General features: G+C 40.3%; 1 long non-coding RNA gene across 1 annotated transcript; it reads right to left on the bottom strand.

Moving 5' to 3' along the window:
- Positions 1 to 5820: 5820 nt before the first annotated feature.
- Positions 5821 to 12210, bottom strand: LOC123379419. Its single transcript, XR_006583800.1, has 3 exons — positions 11972 to 12210; positions 10228 to 10352; positions 5821 to 5968 (listed from the first exon to the last, which is right to left on the bottom strand). It is a non-coding gene; the product is annotated as an uncharacterized LOC123379419 (long non-coding RNA).
- Between the last annotated feature and the right edge of the window lie 11842 nt (positions 12211 to 24052).

The raw sequence follows: 24052 nt of genomic DNA, 5'->3' as shown, positions 1-24052 counted from the left end.
AAGTCAATGGCTTTCCTACAAGCCAACAATAAGCTATTGAAATGTGAAGTTAAAAACACAATATCATCTATAAGAGCAACCCCTATCCCTCCAAAACAGAAATGTTAAGGTGTAAATCTAACCAAAAAATATATAGGATTCATTTCTGGGGAACTAAAAAACTGACCTAAATAGATGGAGAGAAATTCTGTGTTCATGCACTGGGGGACTTGACGTTGTTAAAATGCCAGTTCTTCCCCCGGTTGCTCTGTAGATTCAATGCAATCCCAGCCAAAATCCCAGAAAGCCACTTTGTGTATATAGGCAAACTGACTCTCAGATTTATATAGAAAGGGAAAAGCCTATAACAATAGTCAAAACAATACTAAAGAAGAACAAAGTTGGAAGACTGACATTTAACAGACTTCAAGACTTAGTTGAAAGCTCTTCCAGCTACACTAAACTTTGCATAAAGTAATCAAAACAGCACAGTATTGATGAACAAATAGACACAGATAAATGCAGCAAAACAAGAGAGCATTTTTCCTCTTAGTAAATGGTTGTACCAGTGAATTAAAGTAACTTGGCAAAGAAGTATCTGTACTCATGCTAAAAATCACTGTTTTTTTCACCATTAATAAATAAATAAATAGGACAAAGAAGTAATTCAGGACAGAAAAAAAAAAATCATTACCCTAATCACCATACTACCTTCTCTAAAATACGAATTACTTTGTGATTCACTTCTACAGTAAATTATGTCAAGAATTATTCATTTCTACTCAGAAATTTTTCCCATTCCTTTTCCTTTTGATTTTGTTTTTGAAAAAGTGTCCCTTTCCCCATCCATGTGATTCCAGTAACAACATGAAATAGAGTGCCCACTCATTCCCAGGATCAACAGGTTGGCACCAGTTGGTTCATTGTGTGTAACGCAACCTGCACCAATCAGAAAACTGCTATTTTATTTATTGGCCTTAACAGATAAAGGGTTTCTCTCCCTTCTTGCTCTCACATTGTAAAGATACAGACTTAGGGCTCTCCACAACTCTCTTTCCTGCAGCATGCGAGAATGAGGTTAACCTGTGAAAAGCAAATCTGAAGATGGAAGGAAAAAGATCTTTGGTAATGTTATTTTGATTGAGTCCTTGGATCGATCATGCTTAGACTTCCTAGCTGTGTGAGACAAAATCTATGGGAGTTTTTGTTGTCCATTGTGTCGGCGTTTCTGTCACTTCCAACAAAAATTGTTCTTAACAAAACATGTTTTTCCTTGAAAATACAACTTTTAAATGAATAGTAACATGGCAAGATAATAGCAGATCTACAAAAAGTTAATTATAGAAGAAACTCAGGGCTGGTTCTGTATGGCTATATGGTCAGTAAGGCCTACATCTATTCTAACTGGTCAATATTTATGCCCAACCAGTCATTTAAATATTTTGGATATCATAAACTTGAAGAAAGAGAGGCCAGAGAAACAGGTATCTGAAAGTAAAAATGCTCAATAAACTATGAAGTGCTATACAAATATTAATTATTGATGATTTCCTTCAAATAATCCATGGAACTTTGCACCTTTTCATTCACTGAGAGCTCAATAAGGAAATGCATCGCTAACAGGAATCAAGTTTCTCCTCCAAAGTTTCACTTGTTCCAGTGTGTCGATGAGATGAGTGGGTTCCCCAAATGTTGGTGCCAGTCAGGTGAAGACAAGTAGGAAGGCTCATTGATCCAAGACAGAACTATTGACAGCTTGTGACCAAAGCAGTTCAATGAATTTTTCCATATTCTGGTGTGTGAAACATACCCCAACAATTTATCACTGCCCAACTCAGAGAATTTCAGGCTTTCCATGAATTCAAAGATTAAACTCATAGCTTTTAAGGAACTGTTCACTGAGGCCACACATATTTTTTGTTTCTTAATACAAGGTGCTATCAGCATGTTTTTTTCATATTTGTATTTTTAATCTTGGTAATGGTGCCATACTTCCCTGGTGATTTCTATTTCTGTGTATAACCTTCCTACATTCATGTTTATATGTGTAATCTTTATAGTTTTAAAGCATGAGATAAAACCAATTCCTCTTTTTCTTCCAAATAATCATTTTGAAAGAGAACCTTTGTACTCACCAGTATATTTCACTTGTGTCTTGTATTTACATATGACAATGTCCTTGCATTGTGATTTCTTTGCAAGCCTTTACAGTGCACTTTTACCCTATCTTTACATTTCCATAATTTCTGACATAAAGTCTGAAATTCAACCTTCTTACAAACTGATATATAATCCTAGATTTTTAATGATTTATACAGGATAAAAATAATCGAAAGCCTTCTCATAAAGGTTAGCATTATGTTTTCTACCATTCCGTCCTCTTTCTAAATGACAGAGATATGATATGGTTCTCTAATCCTTTGTCCATGAAGATAAATGCCATTTTTAAGAAACTCAGTGTATTTTCTTCTTCAAACCTTGTCCAGCTGTACATATATTTCTAATATGTGTCTATCTCCTTGGGGGTCCTTCTGCTCAACTTGGAAGACTGACAATAATACCACCTGAGCCCCGTCTCATCAATGGCCAATACTCAGCTGGGTTTTCAAGCTGAAAGAAACTGAAGATCAAACCTGTAGCCTTTAAGGTTTTGTGTATGATACCCAGTGGCAAGATAGTAAATAAAAGACCATAATATCACACATAAAAAGGAAAATCAAATAAAATGAATAAAGGACTTTTTAAAGACTCTTTTTTACATTAGGACTGCATAATGATCCCAAATTTCAAACACACTAGCATGAGCTCAGATTATTGTGATCACATGGGCGGAAGCCCACGGTGGGCTTGTGTATAGATGAATTTCTGTTTTGCCCACGTATGCAACCAATGGAGTCGGGTTCTCTTCCCACCGCAGCACATGACGCTTTTTTTTTCCTGCGGAGACAGAAAGCAAACATTGGGCCAGCCTGGTTGATAGCCAATAGTCTATAATTTGCTGTTGGGTGAATGGACGGATGAACGAATGAGTGAGTGAAGTGTCGTTCTCTTCACCTTACCGCTAGTTTAAACTAAATTTTGTCCGTATTTGTGTACCCAATGTCAGTTAAGAGTTTTTGTAACGTGAAAGTTTGCCCAGAGTCCAATATGCTAACGATCCTGGGTAACAATTCTAAAGTGATTCAGAATGTGACTATCATTACGAAGAAAAAAAAATTGAAACACATCAAGCATCACAGTACAGGATACAATTTTTTTTTAATCATTAACAATGAAGGGAAAGGGAGAGGAAAGCATTAAAAGGCTCATCTTCAAACAAATCAAATATGAGATGTTCACAAGCAACCCATTTAAGAAGGAAATTGTCTTCTCTGACCTTTGCAATGTCCGTGAAAGATAATATACCCAAGGTATCTGAAAGATTAAAGGTGTGTTTACTAAGAATTAAGACTAGTGGTGAAGCACAATTTTACTTTCAAACTTTGTTTTGTAAAGAGACTATTTCACCCCGACTTATGGAATATTGAATTACTGAAGACTGCACCCGTCTTTGACCAGCAAAAAGGTCACACGATGCAAAGGATAATAACTTATAAATATGGCATATTTCAGAGAGAAAAGAATATTTAAAAGATAATCAGCAAGTCTGACCTTTTGGATCACCCATTCATTTTTTTACAGTTTAAAAACATTGATGTATACTTAACTTCTCTTCTCACTTGGATAGAGTGTTTCTAAGAGCTAGGAGAGAGGAGAACACTTCCCATCCATTCTGGTACTAATAGGCTCTGTCCTGTATCTCTCTCTGTGTTAATACACACACATGGTCATGCACAAACTTGCAAGGAATAAACCATTTTAATTCTCTAAATTCAAAACGATAGCAAGGTTTCTCTCCTCTTCAACTCAAAGCTCCTTTAAAAAGTAGATACACCCGCTATCTCACTCCTCATGCTTTCCATAATTCATTCATTCAGTAAATGTTCATTTTTGGACCTCATCTGTGCCAGAAATTGTTGTATGTGCTGGGAAATCAGCAGCAAGCATCACAGGCAATCCTGAGGCATAAGTATCTTACATTCTAGTGTGAAGGAATTAGACAACAAACATCATGAATAAGTAAAGCATGTGGTACATCACTTCCATGGATGAAAAAATCAATCACAGTAAGTATATCAAAGCTTTGAGTGAGGCAGCAATTTTTAATGAGATGGTTAGAAAAAGAGCAAAGACTTGATATAAGTGAGGGATGTAAAGTCATACAGAGAAAGACAGATACCATATGTTTTCACTCTTATGTGGATCCCGAGAAACTTAACAGAAGACCATGGGGGAGGGGAAGGGAAAAAAAAGAGGTTAGAGAGGGAGGGAGCCAAAACATAAGAGACTCTTAAAAACTGAGAACAAACTGAGGATTGATGGGGGGTGGGAGGGAGGGGAGGGTGGGGGATGGGCATGGAGGAGGGCACCTGTTGGAATGAGCACTGGCTGTTGTATGGAAACCAATTTGACAATAAATTTCGTATTAAAAAAAAAAAGTGAGGGATTAAGCCAAAGGGATAAGGGGTAGTAGAATGCTCTAGGCAGAGAGAAGAGCCAGGACAAAGGTGACAGGGTGGAGTGTGTCTGCTGAGTTTGAGAAACAACAGGATGCTAGGGTGGCCAGAGGCCCTGAGCAGGGAAAGAGTAAATAGGAGATGAGGTCAGAGAGGGGAAGAGGGCATCAGAACACATATAGCTTCGTAGGGCTTTAGAAACACTGCTTTTAGAGGGCTTTTAACACAAGAGTGGCATAACTTGACTTAAAACAGAACTTCAAAAAATTTAAGTATCTACTCTGTTCATGCTTCAAGTAGTATTCAGTGCATACCAATCCACCCCAAACTTCCTTGCTTACATCGATAAATGCCTTTCCAGGTCACGATTTTAGTGGGAAAATGCTTTGTGCCCCAGCACTATAGCCGGTGCCGGGAGCCTCCAGAAACTGTGTGAATTGTAGCAAGTAGACCAAAAATCTAAAAGGCTTCAAATCTGGCTGGAAAACAAAACCCAAAACAAAAAGAAAACGTTACAGCAAAGCCAACCAAGTAGTAAATGCCATGGGAGGCAGGTGGGACTCCAGCCCTGAGTATCATTGTACGAACTACGTGCAAAAATTCCTCCTCTTCTGAATCGAGGTCATCCCTGTGTACCGATCGGCTCAGCGCTCAGATGTGATGGTGCACACACCCTTCGTGTCGTTGAGGGACACGGAGGTCATCATGACAAGCTTTGGTGAACCTCGGAACAATGCCCTCTCCTTTTCCAAATCTGGCATGTGGCCCCGCCCTTATCCTTGGGAGACCTGGGCTTCAGAGAGCAGAGGTGAAACCTCCCTCAGCCACCCTGACATTAGTTTCTATACTAATCATCTCGGGGATGAAAAGGAATTTTCCTCCACAGATGACTCAAGCCCTTTACAGGAAAGGTTGTAGGTAATGACATCTTTTGCTGACTACAGTGGTACTTTTTCCAGATAGGAGCACTTAGGTATCTCAGTGTAAGTGAATTAAGATTTGAAACCCTTTCATGAGAGCAATCAGAGAGCTTCAGTGTCCAGTCAGTACCACACTCTGTTTCCAGCAGCTTCTTCACCCATGCCCCACCACTACCCTGCCAGGAACATGAGAAAAAGCACCTTATTAGGAATCCCTTTTATCCCTTTTGACCAAACTCTACGGACTCCCCATAGAGCTTACAAACATTTGCCAGATATGCATGCAAATCTGAAATTATAAGACCATCAGACATACGATGGATAGTTCTCTCCTGGCAATGAGAACAGTGGATGATGCAAACTTACATGGTAGATCATTGCTCTCCATCGTTTTCCCATCTTTTGAATCCACGGGAGGGAGAGAGACCATAATTCGGTATTTTCAGAAGAAGTGGATGCATTCCCTGAGTAGAACCCTGTCTCCCTTCAATGGTGCTCATATACACAGTCATTCTGGGAAAGGGGAAAAAACAGTGAGGCTTTAAAGCCTCACGACACCCAGAAATTTACAATAAACTATATCCCGTTAATCTCTAACACTCGACACGCTAGCGTGAAATCCAGGGTCTTTTAGGCTAAAACCTAAAGCAAAGGAATATGCTACACTTGAAAGATCCCAGCTCCTGAACCCAGACATCGACTAGCTGTGCAAATTTCAAACCCTCTGATCTGTGTGTCTCTCATTATAAATCAGGGCTGTGAACCCCAATCTAGCAGAGTTGTCGTGAAGTTCAGTGATATGAGACAAAATGCCCAGGGACGCCTGGGTGGCTCAGTTTGTTAAGCGTCCGACTTTGGTTGAGGTTCATGGGTTTGAGGCCTGCATCGGGCTCTGTGATGACAGCTCAAGGCTTGGAGCCTGCTTCAGATTCGGTCTCTCTCTCTCTCTCTCTCTCTCTCTGCCCATCCCCCCCCCTCTCTCTCTCAAAAGTAAATTTAAAAAATGCCCAACACCACACTTAATATTACAAGGTAGTTGCAATTAGAAATAATGCTAACTGATATGTCTAAGTGGTGGGCATCATGATAAATGTTACTCAACATCATCGCATTTAACCCAATAAGAACCTTATGAGGTAGATACACCTATTAACACTTGGGTTGCCAGATAGAATCCAGGATGCCCAGTTCAATTTAAATTTAACATGCCCTCCGGTATCTTGGACATACCAAACACTAAACAAGTTTTTGTTTATCTGCATTCAAATTTAACAGAGTATAATGTGTTTTCATTTGCTAAGCCTGACAACCCTCTATTATGCCCATCAAATGTAGACATAGAGCACTGATGACATGTGCCCAGGGTCACAAAGCTCGCAAGTTGTTAAAAAGAGATTTGACTCCATCAGGGTTTTCAGAGCCAGGCCACTGGAAGCTTAGGTTATGCCATTACCATCACCGTTGCCATTCCAAGCAGCAGCAATAAATTCAGGGTGCCGGGGTTACTCTGCACTCTTACTTGGGATCCCGGGAGAGTGAGTCTGGCTCTTCCCAATCGGGGATTTCTGACTTAAGGGATTCCAGCAAGAATCCAGGCAGTGAAGCCAACGAGAGGAACAGAAGAGATGGTGTGAGGAAGCTTCTACAGCACTTGTTACTTATGCTGACTTGACCAAGGCCAGCCATATGAGGAGACTCTTTATCCTTGACCTGGAGGTCCAATTTCCCATCACACACTCTCGCTTGATGGGAACTCCCAAATTTGCCCAACAGCATCACCAGCTAAGTTACTAAATAATAGGTCCAGGTCTCAAACAAGTCTGTATACTTATCAACGAACGCTGATCTGAAATATCCTTCTTCAGTGTGAAGAAACACAGCAAGAACCAAAAAACACTTAGCGACCATGTTTTTAACTCATGAAGAGTGGGTTCCATCCCAATCCTTCCCCAATACTAAGGACTATATAATAGATGTATCTGGAAATCTTTTTCAGTAGCTAAATTGGGTCACCTGACATAGAAAATGTCCTTCTCTGGGTCTTTCTATTCAACCTGAAACTAGCAGACTTCGAGGAGAAGGAGAATGGTATTTTACTAAATGCAATCGTTACTACAGTCGCTGAGGCTGCAATAAATTGCTCTCTGACCCTTTTTTGTTCTCTTTTGCACATTACTCTGCGTGGTAAGCCAGCCTATGGGAGTAACTCCTCTCACATGGCTGGTACAAACACCTCGTAGTTACAGGCTTCCCCTGTAATGGAGAAAGGGAGTGATTGATTCGGGTTGTTTCCTTGACCTTGAGGGAAATATGAAATCACTGGTGTAAGGAAAAAACACAAAACTTCCACCCCCAGGAGGTCTGCTGATTCCACCAATTGTGATCAGCTCCAAATTGACAGAAAGGCAACAGATATGCAGAAAAGGCCAAGAAAGCTTCAAACCCCATTCTGTAGCTTGTTCAATCATGAAGGGGGAAATAACCATTTGTCCCAGCCTCCTTATATCATGTTCTTTTGCTACAGGCAGAATCACAAGCTAACGCCAACACAGATATTTCTGTCCCTTTCCTATCACGGCCAGTGTGAATTATAGCAACATTGTGTAAGGAATTGGCTTGTATCGAGGCAGTCCTGGAACCTCATAAAGGACTTCCTGAGTACAGAATAGATTTTACAATGTCTGAGAAGCAAATTATGCACCACGGTACCCAGCTAGGTCCTATTCATCTTCAGCCCTTGATGATAAGACATTGGCTGGGAATGCTAAGGTCTGAGGTCTTCTCCTACTGACACCTGTGCCTTCTGCATAATCTCAGACAAGACCGGGACAGGAGCTTCTCTGGAATGTGTACATCCATACACAGCATGCATATATTTTCCAGCCCTATGTGGTCTGAGTTGAATTGTGCCCCCCCCAAAAGACACACTGAAGCGCCTGTGAATGAGACCTTGAAGTCTTTGTAGACGTTATCAAGTTAAGATAAGCTCGTACTGGATTAAGGTGGGCCCTAAATCCAATCATCGTCATTCTTGTAAGGCCACACAGAGACACGCAAAGCGAGAAGAAGGCCTGCTAAGGCAAAGGCAAGGAGAATCAAGTGTGGCCGGCAAGCTAGAAAAGCCAAGGAAGGCTCCATCTCCAGAGCCTTCAGGGAGGTTGGCCCTGCAACCCCTTGATCTCAGACCTTTGGCCTCCGGGGATTTGAGAGAATACATTTCTGTTGTTTGAAGCCACCCAGTCGGGGTGATTGCCTGCAGCAGCCCCAGGGAGTGAATGCACTATGCACCCGCACATATAAAATGTATGAGGAAGATACGATTGGGGGGTGATGGGGGGTGGGGGGAAGTCATAAGAAAAAATCTGTCTCTTGTCTTCTAGACCTAGAATCTAATTGAGAGAATCGGTCAAAATAGCAAAGTTTCCAGCAAGCAACTGCAAGGCCAAGCCCCGTCACGTGTCAGATTTTAGAGGACGAATTAGAACCATAAAGGACGAAATAAATTTTCAAAAGGAATGATTAGGTCAACGTATTGCGAGACCTGAAACTTCAAGAGCTTCTTTGACAGCGTGAACATTATAGGGCCCCAAAGACCTAACCAAGAACTCCCTGGCTGTTACCAGATGTGCCCATCACCCAACAGGAAGACTCCCCACCCAGCTGGTACCCCTATCTCGTTCTCAACCTGAGGGGTCTGACTTCCTCACCAGCCCACACAGTTACTCAAACAAGCCAACCACGTCCTCCCACAGAGACCAGGTACCCCATCCACGTGGCACAATAAAGCCTGCCTCTCGTGGCCTGCGCACTTTCGCTCTGCCCCCAGTGCAATCCCCAGGTGGCCCCGTATGGTGCACGGTGTCCTTCTCCCTGGGACTGTGAGTACATGTGATTGATAAACTGCTGTCCATCCCACCATCCAGGATCACGTGTCCTGCCCCCCTGCAATCTCCAGAACCCTAAGGCAGGAAGGAATACATCTCTCACCAACAAGATGAAGAAGAGGCGAATAAAACAGCCAGGGAAGATCATTCATTAGGGAAATCAGACTTCTGGGAGAGATACTTTTGAACTGGATCTTGAAAAAGAGTAACAAGACCACGACCAGTAAACGGCAATTCGTGAAGAAAATATGGAAAATAGCAACACAAACATGTTAACAAAGGAAGAAATTAACAAACTGAAAACGGAGGCATTCGCTCCATCATTGGAGTGGCAAGGACCACCTTGCCAGCCAGGAGTGGTTGGACTAGAACCACGGCACAGAGCCCGGTCTCACCAACCCCAGAGAGGATATGGCAGAGACCCAGGTCCGGTGGAATTACTTTCAAATAAAATTTCCAGACCATATCCAGGGATTAAATATGTCTGGAACTAAGAAGTGTAGGAGAAAATTAATCTAGCTTTTTCAGTTGGGACACATGAGTTTCCTGTGATTTTTTTTCTATACTTCCCAGAATTCTACAAACATTTGTGTGGGATAAAATCAAGCCAGTTGTGAAACTCTACAGATGGCAGGCACCTAAGCCCATGAAAAATTTGTCAGCAGGCTGTATAATTTTTGTCCAATACATATTCTTACCAGACAAACACATAACAAGAACAACAACACAACCCTAACCTTAAACTTCCTGGTTTCTCTGTAAGAGAATTTGGACAGCATTCTACTAATATTTTCTTCTTCCATGTAACACAGAAAGTTTCTAATGTTTTAATGAATTCGATTTACTGGTACTTTATCCAAACGATTGGGTTCAGTGCTTATGTATTACCTTTGTTTTTTTCTGTATTCAAGGACAACAAAGACCGTGTACTATAGTCTCCTGATGTCAACTTTTGAGAACCACAGGCAAGATTTCTTAAAACATCCTTTTAGGCCAATGAATGATCATCTCTCCTAAAAAGTAGGAAAAAAATGGACTTATTTGAGTATCCTTTACATTTTTGTCTGCCTTTTTCAAATGTGTTTTATGGGAATTAGTGACATAGCTACCATATGAGCAGCTGTAAGAGCAGGGAGAGAGTTCATGGAGCTGAATTACTCTATATAATTAGTTCCTGGCTATGTTCTTAAAAGCCAATCTTATTGAGGTATAATTTACCTACAATAAAATGGACCTATTTCAAGCTTAAAAAATAAATAAAATAAAGGGTGCTGGGTGGCTCAGTCAGTTAAGCATCCAACTTCAGCTCAGGTCACGATCTCATGGTTTGTGCGTTTGAATGCCACGTCTGACTCTGTGCTGACAGCTCAGAGCCTGGAGCCTGCTTCGGATTCTGTGTCTCCCTCTCTCTCTGCCCCTCCCCTGTTCACGCTCTGTCTCTCTTCCTCTCTCAAAAATAAACACTAAAAAATTTTTTAAAGAATAAATAAATACAACTTCCCACATCTGCCACCCAGAATGTGTATTATATATATTTAAATAATATACTACAGTATTATGTGACATGTGTATGCTACATGTGCTGTATATATATTAACATAATAGACTGTATGTGTATATATCATATATGTATTTACAACCTCATGGGTCTCACTTCCTTGCCAGTGCACATAATTACTCAAATAAGCATATACATACTAAATGTATATATTATACTACATGTGTATATATATATATATAATTTATAATGATACAATATATAATATTATACATCTTCTTTGTTTTCAAAAATTTGGCAAACATACTTTATTTTTAAATTACTAATGTGTAGTTAAATAGAATATAAGACATAACATTATCTGTTATGTACACAATACAATATTTTATAATGCAACACATAATGAAATGTTTACGTATGCATATATGCATGGGTGTATGACAGAGGAAGAGGTAAAGACGTGTGTATATAATGCAACCCTGAGTACACTTTTGGGGATTTTGATGATCAATGACCAATGAGACAAACAAAGGCTGTGAAGAGGACGATGCTCTAAAATATCTAACATCACACAGGTTATTCCATTCATTTTCACATTATAAAGACTTTAACAAATCCTTTGGAGAAGTTACATCTCTAGAATTTTAAGGAAAGAGGGTCCGTCCACAGATAAAATGATATTTACTTTTATCTATTTATCTATTCAGAAAAGCAGGGTTGTTTTTATTTTTTATGTATTTTTTAAAAATTTTTTAATGTTTTATTTATTTTTGAGAGACAGAGAGAGACAGAGCATGAGCAGGGGAGGGGCAGAGAGAGAGACACACACACACACACACAGAATCCGAAGCAGGCTCCAGGCTCCAAGCTGTCAGCACAGAGCCCGATGCGGGGCTCGAACCCACAAACTGGGAGATCATGACCTGAGTCAAAGTCTGATGCTCAACCGACTGAGCCACCCAGGTGCCCCAAGCAGGGTTGTTTTTAAAGCACAATGGACATTTTACGACTAGTTTCTGCTCTCAACCTGAACAGCTGTAGCCATGTTGTCATAGAGAATATGGCCTAAATCTCATATGGTCTAATCTTTTTTTACGCCCAATTACATATCGTATTTTGTCCAATTGTTCTTACCTTTCAGAGGTTATAATATTAATGGCATACGAGGAGAAGCTTGATATTAATTATAAATTGGTTTGGAAACTCCAGATTTGCTGACATTTGCATAATGGCTTTCTTTTGTTCCTTTTATTCCCAGATAATTGAGTTAGAGTATCTCTCTTAAACAAATAACCTTTCGGGAAGACAATTGGACCTCATTATAACCCAGGATAAAATAAGAGTAGGTGAGACAAAGTAAAGGAATGTTTCTTTTCTCCAATCTGGAACAGAGATTCTAGAATTTAGAGTTTCCAAGCTTGACCCTTGAACTAAAACAAAAGCAGAAACAAAAACACTGTATTGCAATCTATTTGGAAATTAAACAGACAAGGGACACTAGTGACAGTTGTCAACCTGTGTCTGCTAATCAGGTTTCTGCAGTTCCCCTGCCCCAAAGTGGATGTGGGTAAGAGAGTCTTGGGGTGGGATGTGGTCAGATTTCATTGGTCAACCTTGTCCTACCTTTCTACCATTCGAATGAATCATGCACAGACCCCGAAGTGTTAGACAGCTCAACTCCCCCAAAACACTCTCACCCCTGACCCGTCCATGACACTCCAATTGTTTTTATTATTTAATCAAATAATAAGAACTTCTTTCTTAAAATTCCAAAAGAATGTTTATGTATCTTGGAATAATTCTGCACCATCAGTTCATGGCTCACAGGTATCACTTCACTTCCCTCCTTCCGTTTTGATCACATTTGTTTTTGTATTTCTGTTATGTTGATTTTCTCAAAGGACAATACTTTTTACCTTCAGCATTTGTATTCTTTCTGCACCTTTGATTATTTTGTGTTCGAGGGTCATTCCTGTGTCGTGTTGATTCATTTGTTTTGTTCATGCTTAGATGGCCCTGTTATTCTCATCCTGTTTCTAGACTTCTCAAAGTATCCTCCACAAAAGGTTATGAAGTGTCTTCTACTCTACTTTGGTGTACCTGGATTGCTCTTTTAATCAGATTTTCATCTCTTTTTCTGCCTTCAGCATTTCTGTTTGGGACTATGAGTCTGGTTGATTTTAAAATCCATCTTGGGGCACCTGGGTGGCGCAGTCGGTTAAGTGTCCGACTTCAGCCAGGTCACGATCTCGCGGTCCGTGAGTTCGAGCCCCGCGTCAGGCTCTGGGCTGACGCTCAGAGCCTGGAGCCTGTTTCCGATTCTGTGTCTCCCTCTCTCTCTGCCCCTCCCCTGTTCATGCTCTGTCTCTCTCTGTCCCAAAAATAAATAAACGTTGAAAAATAAATAAATAAATAAATAAATAAAATCCATCGGACTCCTTCAGCAGAGTGACCCGTACTTTCATATTCTGTTGAACTATCTCATGTATTTTTACATTCATTTTATGTGCACGCTACCCTAATCCACTAATCTCTGATAATGTTATGCTATCCCTTCTCTCTTTTTTCTATTGACAACTACATTTAAACCACATATTGCTACGCAGCCTAGTAATTATCATTTCTTCATGGGTTTTCAGTGAGCATTGATGCAGCTTGGTGTATTAATCCACTCTACCTCTGAAGGAAGAGCATGTACATATACTTCCCATTGAAAAATAGCACCGCAAAACCTAAAACCGATATCAAATATGGGTTTTAAAACACTGGGGAAAAAAGAAGACTCTAAGGGTGAGGAAAAGGATACAAAATAAATGGATTCCATTCAAATCTGCCATTTGATACCAAAACATGATTTTGCTGTATGCCTTTCAAATCCACGTGTTTCAACAAGATTTAAAAAGACAAAACCTCCAGATAAATCGCCATTTAGTTTAAGATATTCGGCTCCTGTTTTTTGCAAGTTGTAATGGCCACACTTGCGTGAGTTTGCCATGCAAAAGCTAAACCTTTTTTTCGTAGAATTCGAGATGTTACCATACAAATAAAGACGTTCTACCCAGTATTAACACCTACCCCAATGATTGTTCCATACAATAAATTAATGTGCTATATTACTTAAGGTTTTGTTTCATGCTTAATTATAGGTTCCCACACTTAATTACAAATTAAAGACAATAATCAAGCCTCACTCGAAACCACTGAGACTAATGAATTTCCTATCTGTCACAGCAGGAAGCTTCCTTAATATATTTTCTCACCTCCAGACCAGGTTTGGTGCCTTATATGTTCTCATAACACAATGTTTTTTCTCTTTCATAGCACTTAACACAATCATAATTATCTTAAAGATCGATGTAATTGTCAGCCGAAGTCTGTCTTCCCTCCTGCCCCCTTCTGAGACCCACGTGGGCACAGACCCAGACCTGCCTTGCTTAATGCGTGCCACTGATAACAGCTCAATAAATATCTGTAGACTGAACGTGGAATGAAAGCCAGTGTTACATACGAAAATTATGGCTACAAAACTCCTACTACAGAACACTTTTTGACCAGCTGAAGACCAGCACTTTTGTGAATGAAACCGTAATTCCAAAATGCTCCCACTTCATAGCAAATACTCAGCTGCAACAACCATAGCAAAAAGTCATCTCCTAGAATATTTTACGCGTAAGCAATGTTATTTAGGAGCCTTTGGGTAAATGCCTTTAAGTAGATGGGGTAAATGAACAAACTGAAAAGAAAGTAAGTCCTGACCTGGAGTTTAGTTCATCACGTTGGCCAACAGTCTACAATTAAACATATTAAGGCCGCTCAGGGAGAGTAGTGTTATACCTTGAAATGAACAATTTTTGAATGGTGATCCCATTATGAGATACAAGTCAAGTCTTACAGCTGGTCATTCTACAAAAAATGTTCTGAGAGAGAGTCATTAGTTCCTTTGTACAGTTTTGCAGTGGGCCAAGCACTATTTGCAATGCTTTTCTCTCCCTTTTATGTTATGTGTGTACGAAATCTCAATATAGATGCTTATATAGTTCACTCTATAAAGCACAGCTGTGAGATTATTGCTTACTATTACATTAAAGAAAGAAACACAATCGAGAGGCCTGGATACAGTGAATAACTGATGAGAGCTATGATTGAAATGTCTTTTTCCACATTTCCAAATGTAGTAGCAAAAAGGAGGTCATTTGCATATGCTATGGGAGTGGAATACAATCTTAATAATTTGTGCATTTTAAACCAAATCTGGTTTTTGCTATTATTATCTGCGTTAATCAAACTATAACTTCATAATTTCCTGTTATTATTACTCCAGTCGCCATCCTATCACTTAAAAAAATTAGAGAGTGGGTGTTGTGGACATTATTTACAATCAAATGTTGACATACACATTTCATTACTGAGCCAGTTCCTCTACTTAACAAAATAGAACCGGTTTTAAGAAGAAAAAGAAAGGAGAAGGGAGGGAGGACAAAGACAAAGAATTGGGGGAAGAAGGAAATTGAGGGATGGGGGAGAGAGAGAAGTAGAGTAAAGGAAGAAAGGAAGGAGGAGGGAAAAGGAGGAGGGGAGAAAAAGAATGGCTCTTAACATCCTGAAATTGCTAATTGAAAGCTATAGCTAGCCCTCTGCTGCAACCTGCTGGCTGACTGGAGAACTACAGGTAAGAAAACTGTACTAGCAGTAACAAATTTATTATACGTTGTTCATTTTAAATCCAGCAGTCTCAGCCATTTATTACACATAATCCAATGAAAGATGCAAGAAACAAAGCATCCATGTTGTCTCTCAATTAGGAAATAGATTAACTCTTTGCAAACCGTAATATATTTCCTTAGGTAGGATATGTAGGACTGATATTCCAAATTAGAAAGTAATAACCTGGCTCCCAGCCAATCTCCATTAGTTGAAGGCTTACTTCAGAGAAGCTCACTTTTACACAGATAAAATGAGCTCATGATGGGGACAGAGCACACATGAAAATCACTGTATAAGGGGAGACTGTGCTCAACATCATGTTGAGGATATGTATTTGCCCACCAGCTCTGAGACTACATCTGAATATTTTAAGTACCTGAAAGTTTTGCAAAAAAAAAAAAAAAAAAAAAAAAGGCAAAGCTTCTATTATAAAATGTCCAGAAAGTTGTTTGGTGGAATTCTAGGTGGAAGTAGACATGATGTTTAGGGGTAAACTTTTTCTCTGTGCAGGCAAGGCTCACTGGTGAATTCTTGTAGTCAAAACTCAAGAATTCACTCACTCATCAGAAGGAAGGAAGCCATGGGAGGCTAAAAATGTGTTTAATAATATAAAGGATTTTTAACTGGAGGAGGAGGGTTTTCTGTCAGGAATACACATACACACAGGATTATGTTATGAGAATTTATGTTTTTCCTAGTAGGCTAGAGGATGGGACTTGAGAGCCTCCGGGGCAAGGGGAAAGAAACATTGAAATAGAGAGGCTAATGTTGGCCGGAAAGGCCCCCGCACAGATTATGGTGTCCAGGACCCCAGAGAAGAAAGGCACCATGGGATCAGTGACTTGACTCTCAGGTAAGCTTTCTTCCCATATTGCAAACATCTTATAATCTCTTCAAATGTTCAGTCCAGCTTGTTGAGGTCTTGGTTTCCAAAATTAAAAATTAAATCCCTTCAAATACAAATTTCGAAGAAAATCTTTAATGTAATGGGTTTTCACAACTTCTGAATTTTTACATACATTGTAAGTACTTTTACATACATTGTAAAGTATGCAGGCAATTTTGAAATGAAGGAGGGTGTCATAGATTAGCAGCTGGGTCCAGAATGACTTCATTGCAAGAGAATAGACTTTGGGGTGTGGATAGAGAAAAAGCTCTCCTTAGTGACAAAGGAGGCTTTCTTGGTGACTGTGGAGAATAAAAATTCGAATGAGATTGAAAAATATTCTTGTTCCAAAGAACTATGATAAACTAACACCAATAATAATAACATCTTTTAATAACTAAGTAGTATGTCCATTCTAGAACTAAATTCCTAACAACCCTCATGATAATTTTATCACGTGCCTTTGTTATATTTATACAGGCAAGAAAATTGAACCTTGGAAGAGCACCACTCATGTCTTACCCTTAGTATTTCCTCAGCAATATTTTCTGCAGCAATGCATGAGCCATACTGGTTGGTTTTCAAAAGAACGTAGGTCACTCTGGATTTTCCATAAGACACTATCATCTCAAGCCTCTTTTTAGAAAGGAGGGAGAGGGGCGCCTGGGTGGCTTGGTCGGTTAAGCATCCGACTTCGGCTCAGGTCATGATCTCACGGTCCCTGAGTTCGAGCCCCACGTCGGGCTCTGGGCTGATGGCTCAGAGCCTGGAGCCTGCTTCTGGTTCTGTGTCTCCCTCTCTCTCTGCCCCTCCCCTGTTCATCCTCTGTCTCTCTCTGTCTCCAAAATAAATAAACGTTAAAAAAAATAAAAAAAAAAAAGGAGGGAGAGGAGGGGACCTGGGTGGCTCAGTCAGTTAAGCATCAGACTCTGGGTTTCAGCTCAGGTCATGGTTTCATGATTTTGTGGGTTCAAGCTCCGCACTGGGCTCTGCGCTGACAGCATGGAGCCTTCTTGGGATTCTCTCTCTCTTTCTCTCTCTCTCTCTCTCTCTGCCCTTCCCCCACTCGTACTGTCTCTGTCTCTCTCAAAATAAATATATAAACATAAAAAAAAATTTTTAAAGGAAGGAGAGGAATACATATATCTGTTATATATTATATACTTTATATTATATATCATGATATATTGTACACTATATATTATATACATTATATTACATATTTATACTTTATACTATATATATAATGTATCATATGATATACTATATGCATTATATTATATATTATAGACATATAATACACACATTATATATGTAATATATAGTCTATTCATTTCTTCCAGCGCTGTTTGGAATAAGGAGGTGATATGTAAATGACCATAAATCTATAAATGGTTTATGACATACCTATTGAAACATTATAACATGCCTACAATTAAACTTAAAAAGAACTATATAACCAGTAGCAACATAAATCAGAATAAAATGGTAAGAAACAATTCAAAACTATTTTTAAACAACAATTCATCAGTGGTGAAATATTGTCATTATACAAACATGAGAAACCTGTGTAAAGGAATGGGCTGATAGTCTTCTAGTTCCTCTTTCTCAAAATGCTGCTTTATGCTATCATGTTTGTGTAATAAATACATGCACAGGGCATCAGTTCGACTCCTCTGGGAAGCAAATGCCAAGGCGAGATTCCGCACACAAGATTTGCTGGAAGAAGGCCCGAGAAGGCTGAGGACGAGGACCCGGGAGGGCAGGTGCAGTCCCCAGACAGCGGTGCAATCCTGACACCCGGGAAGGGGAGGGACAGGAAGGAGGAGAGGTCGTGTGTCTCAGGCTGCCGTGTCACCGCAAGAAAGTTTGGACATGCTAATGGGGAGCTCTTGAGCTGACGTCATCCCTTAGAGGAGGCCCATGTTTGGCAGGAAGAGGCCTGCACTTCCACCAGTGGCCCTCGGCCGGGGAACGGCCCAGGGGACGACGGGCTTCAGCATGAACACAGTGGTGGTTCCCAGAGGGCACCTGGGGCTCTCAGTATGCCCTGGAGCAGGTCCGGGCTGAGCCCCCACAGCGGCTACACTGCGCGTATACATCATCGAGTGTGTGCTCCTACTTCCAGTGGCAAGTTTTTTCTTTACATCTTGGATCCATTTCCACCCTGATTACTCTCTGCCCCAGTATCCTGGGTTTAGGCTTATTTCGCTCACAATTTAATTATACGTGCGGTTCATACAACATACCATGTCCCGGGGGTTTTTGATTCTCTTCAGTTTTTGTCCTGTGACCTGGTATATCAGTTGAAATGGTAAGTCACTCACTAACAATGACAAGTTTCTAACTCTATCCAAAAGGCCTTTGGGGGCGGGGGAGAACCACAGACAAACATGCTAAGTCAACTTGAAAAGGAAAAACAAGTAAAAATAAAAAGAAACAAAATGGAAATAACCCACGTCGAGGGCTTAGAAACCCCACAATGTACAGAGAAAAACGTCAGTTCTTATAGTCTATCTCTGATATTTTCAGTTTACAGAAAGTTTTTCTTTTACTTTTTATAAGTGAGGGAGACCTTCTGCTCTCTTTGGATTCTGTAATACTCTCCTGCTAACGTTGCCAGCTTCTAGAACATGACCTAGAAAGTATAACATTTCACAAATTAGCGTTTCCTTAAATCAGCTAAGGCAGCTCATTCTGATGCATACGATTCCTCTTCTCTCTGAATAAGGAATCATCCATGGTGGGTGCAAGCTTTTCAATAGAATACTCACCTTCAATACCTGCCATGTACTTTACGTACTAAGTGGAAAAAGCAAAACTAACAATTTTGTCCTCCTTTAATTATTAGTCACTTGAGAGAATGCTTCCTACTTAAAATAATCTTACCAGGAGGCCGGATTATGAGCCTTCTTCATTAGTTGAATCGTAGCAAAGAGAGAACAAATAGGACTCTAGAGGAGCTCTTGACAGAGGAACTGGAACGACCCAGAGACTCCTCTTTAAGAAGAACCTGCTGAAGAGTAATTGTTAATCTTGGGTACCTCGTGCATTAAGGAAAAAACGATGGCTCCGAACAGGGACTTTGGCCACTTGAATAAAATGGATTGACTGACAGGAGCAGGTTAATAATTCCCACATAAGGACAAAGTCGGGGTCCATTGAAAAATTAGTGGTGGGGGCGCCTGGGTGGCTCAGTCGGTTGAGCGTCCGACTTCAGCTCAGGTCACGATCTCATGGTTCATGAGTTCAAGCCCCGCGTCGGGCTCTGGGCTGATGGCTCGGAGCCTGGAGCCTGCTTCCGATTCTGTGTCTCCCTCTCTCTCTGCCCCTCCCCTGTCTCTCTCTGTCTCAAAAATAAAAATAATAAAATAAATAAATAAATAAATAAATAAATAAATAAATAAATAAGAAAAAATTAGTGGTGTCATAGCTCTGAGTTCCTTCTTATTCACCTTCACCACATGTTAGCTGAGACACATCATCTTCATGTGATATACCCAACGCTGGGAGGTGGGGACAAAGCCCTCTCTCCTAACAATTCTCTCTTTGCACTGGGGCAGAAAATCTCTCACAGAAGAATCCCAGAAGGCATCTGTCCCTTTTGTATCTCCTTGACAATACCTGGGTCACTTGGCTACACCAGCCCCAATTACTTGCAAAGTAGGATGGAAGTACCCCAATTCATTTAGTCCAATAATGATTCATCTCTTTTGTCTGTGGACATTGCCCAGCGATGCCAGTGCTAGCCTGAAGTTCTGGAAGCAAAGAGTAATGGAGTTTGGCAAACAGCTTTCAATGTGGGCAATGAACTGTGTCTCCCACGGCAGAGAGCAAGTTTCCAAATATTTTGTAGATGCCCCCAACACAAAAATGCAATATTTGAGACAGATGAAAGCAGAGTAGCATCGGTTGAAGGGTGTGGGTAGAGTGGGTAGAGTTTTACTCCTCTGTGTGCTTCTTTTCCCCCTGCCGGAACTCCTGGGGCACCTCTGCCCAATGTTCAGTACAGTTTGGAAACCACTGTCTTAGAATTGAAATAAGTATGCAGAGAATTAAATGGAAACTACACCATGACCAAATGGGGTTCATCCCCAGAATGAAAAGATGGTTAACTCAGAAAGTGAATTAGTGTATCTTGCCAGATGTATAAGTAAACAAAAGAAGGATAAGAACCAATTCCTAATTAGCATTCCTTATCAGAATAGGTTAGAACTGGATCTTTGTGATGATTTTTGTCCCTTTCTATGTCATATATAGATGTGGCAAAAGGCAGTTTCAGACCTAAAGAGTAGGTCTTTGAAAGAGTAGAAGCATCTTTGTCACATTCAGGAACAAGAGAAGAATATTTGAAATTAATTAATTTGGAAGACTGATCTCTACATTTAAAAAAAATGTATAAGTACTCTCTCTTGAGAGGCTTGATTAGTGTCTTTAATTTGTAATTAAATGAGGGAACCTATAATGAAGCATGAAATAAAACCTGAAGTAATATATCACATTAATTCATCGTATGGAGTAATCATTGGGGTAAGTGATAATACTAGATAGAACAACAATGCATATATTGGTGAGGAAGACGTAAATTCCATTATCTGTAGATGATATGATTGATTAGCTAGAATATTCAGATTAATGCTCTAAGAATAAATTTGGCCCAAGCCATGCATGACCCACATGGAAGAATCCCCTTCCTTACTCCTCAAGCTCTCTGTTTTCATCATTTTGTGAGGCACTCATAGGTAGGCACTTCTTTTTTTTACAAATTATGAATTAATTGAATGTGTGGATACCTTTATCGCAAGACCTACTCAACCAGCTGTTACTAGGACGACTTTCAGATAAGCAATGGCATTTGAGCTGATATTATTTTGGAGGTTCTGGCTACCATCAGGGCAGTGCTAGAGTGACAGCAGAAGAGGTGAACGGGCAACATGAATTTGGGATCTATTTTGAATGTGGTGTTCATAGTTTGTCCCCCAAACTACAGTCTAAGACAAAGATTCAACTAGAAGTATCTTACTTAGGAGGTTCAGGGCACACAAGTCAGTGTGGGTAAGTAAAACAGGAAAGGAAGGCCATGGGTAGTGGGATGTTATTAAGTCAAACCAGAGCTTACCCTCATGAGGAAATTTTGGAAAGCAGTTCAAGAGTCATTCCATGTGAGGCATCAGGTTCTGGAGTATTTACACACCAATCCCCGAGAGTCATTGAGTGAGGACTGCTGAGTGGGTGGTAGAGAAGAGGGATAGAGGGCAGGGACAATCCCCCAGGACCTCCAACTACGTCACGTGTGGCCAGAGTGGCTTTCTGGGTTCAGGGAAAGCCCCCAGATTTACAGAGGCAGGCACTCTGGCTGCTGGGATTTAGCTGAAGCATACAGAAATGGCTGAGATGTCCCAGTTCCGGTAGGGGTGTGCAAAAGGAAATAGGGATCCGTGATAGATTGGACTGGAGAGTGAGGGACCAAGACAATTCAAGGGTTACTCGTTGGTTGCTGTGTGACCACTGGGTGGGTGATGCTGAGATGGGGAAGAACTGGTAGATGATCAACATGGATCAAGGAAATGTGACAAAGGGACAGTCATGTGGGGCTGCAGACACATGAGGCAGACCCCAGGAAACTCGCAGGAATCCTCGTTCACACCGGAGAAGGCCTCCGTTCTCGTGATCGGAAAATTATTGGAAATATGACCTTGTTTGTACCCACTGGGGCACAATACCTAGACTATGATTTACGTAATGAAAAGATTGCCGCCGTTTATACTCTGCAGAATTCAAAACCTGTGGAGAGAAAGGAACACGGAAATTAAATACGAGCATCTATAAAATCAACGGCAACATTCAATCTTCTCGCTGAACTGTTGTCAAACTGCGTGACAATGACCCTCAGATCCTCTTGGATTCTCAGCGATCAAATACTAGACTTGGCTTACCTAATGGTCATGATATAAAATTAGATTAAATCATTAAATTTAACAATTCCAGTTGACATTTTGCCGGGTTCACCATTGTAAAAGACGGTAATCTTAAGGGTTGTGAGACTGCTGTTTTACAACTTTTCAAATGAGGCAATAAAGCCCATTGGGTTGTCAACCACATCTAAAACATAAACCATACAGAGGCGGGAGAAATGAAAACAAAGCTTCTTCCATCTTATAAAAAGAAAAATCTCTTCCCTGGCTCCCCGGTCATAAAACAATCCAATTTACATGGAAAATAAACTTAAAAGGAAATACGATAGAATCTTCTAGCAATATCTCCATCATAACCTTGAAACCCCGTCTCCAGTTATTTTCTCCTTTCCCCCTTTTCAATGTATCAGCTGACAGCTAAAATTGCCCTACAACCCCCTCTCACTTGACTCCTCTCTGACCCAATTCAGGCTTCCAAGTGGGGGAAACACAAAAGCTAAGCCAGCACTGGGCATTTGTTTACTTCTTTGTGTCTCAGCACAAATGATGATACCACTAGAAAGAGTCTGGGGAATAATGTTTCTTTGTTATGGTGTAGGCTGCGCACCTGTGGGGTCAGTGCATGCATTGTTTTGTGGGTTTCTCATATGCCAGACCAGATGAGAAAGCAATTCTTGTTATTGCTTTGTGATTCAATACACCAACCTATTTTTATTTCCACAAAATGGGGGGAGAAATGTGTGTGCAACTGAGTGCATACTTCAGAAATCTAGGCAGTTATTAATTTGGTTGTCTGTTTTACATTTTCTAGCAGCTGTTGATTAGGAAGATTCTGGACTGAAACGTTAATCAAGATTCTGTGAGATCCCATCAGTAAGTGCTGGTTTCACCATGGCACTATGAAAAATCGCTTCTATGAGAAAATTATTCAGAGAACGTTAATGAATTCTCCACCATTCTACAAAACAATTTTTCCCCAGTATCCTCTCTTTGTGGTTGACCAAATAGAAAAATGTTTAAGCGGTAACAGAATTATCTGGAAAACAACTATTAAATAATTAGATTGAAGAAGTTGTAGTCTATTCTTCTAATGACGCATTATATATTTTAGACAGTGCACTGAAATATGTGAGTACAAAATTTATTACCCAAAATAATGCAATTTCTATTGAGACTCACTGGACATGAACCAATTATAGTTAATGTGCTAAAGACATTAGTGGTAAATAACAATCCAGAATTACTCTAGTTCTGTGGATGATGGCATAGTGTTCCATGACACCATCATGATGGTGACAGGGTGGAGAGTAGGGTTCCAGGGGAAACACACAACCAGAATCTTCCTGATATCACCTGCAGTCAAAAATTGAATTTGGCTCACCTACCAGACTTGAGATACAGTCTTAACCACACCCAGATTCTGCACATTCCCTTTATGGGTTTGATTTCTGTGCCATAAATTGCTTGCCTCTCAGGGGCGCTGAGAATGAACCGCTGTCATATTTTTGGCAGTTTGGGAGAGGCAAGAGGAAATCCATTCTCCCCATTCTCCCATCATCTGGCATTGACTGCCAACATTTACACTGAGCAATTTCATAAACAATGAAACATCTATTTCATTTGCACCACTGTTAGATAATCTTCGGCCTTGGGGATTTCTGGATTGCAGATGTGACAGAAATCAGATTTAAACAGCTTTTGAAACTGAAA

The sequence above is a fragment of the Felis catus genome, chromosome C1 (assembly GCF_018350175.1).
Source record: "Felis catus isolate Fca126 chromosome C1, F.catus_Fca126_mat1.0, whole genome shotgun sequence".
NCBI lineage: Eukaryota > Metazoa > Chordata > Mammalia > Carnivora > Felidae > Felis > Felis catus.
This window is presented reverse-complemented; position numbering and strand designations above follow the sequence as displayed.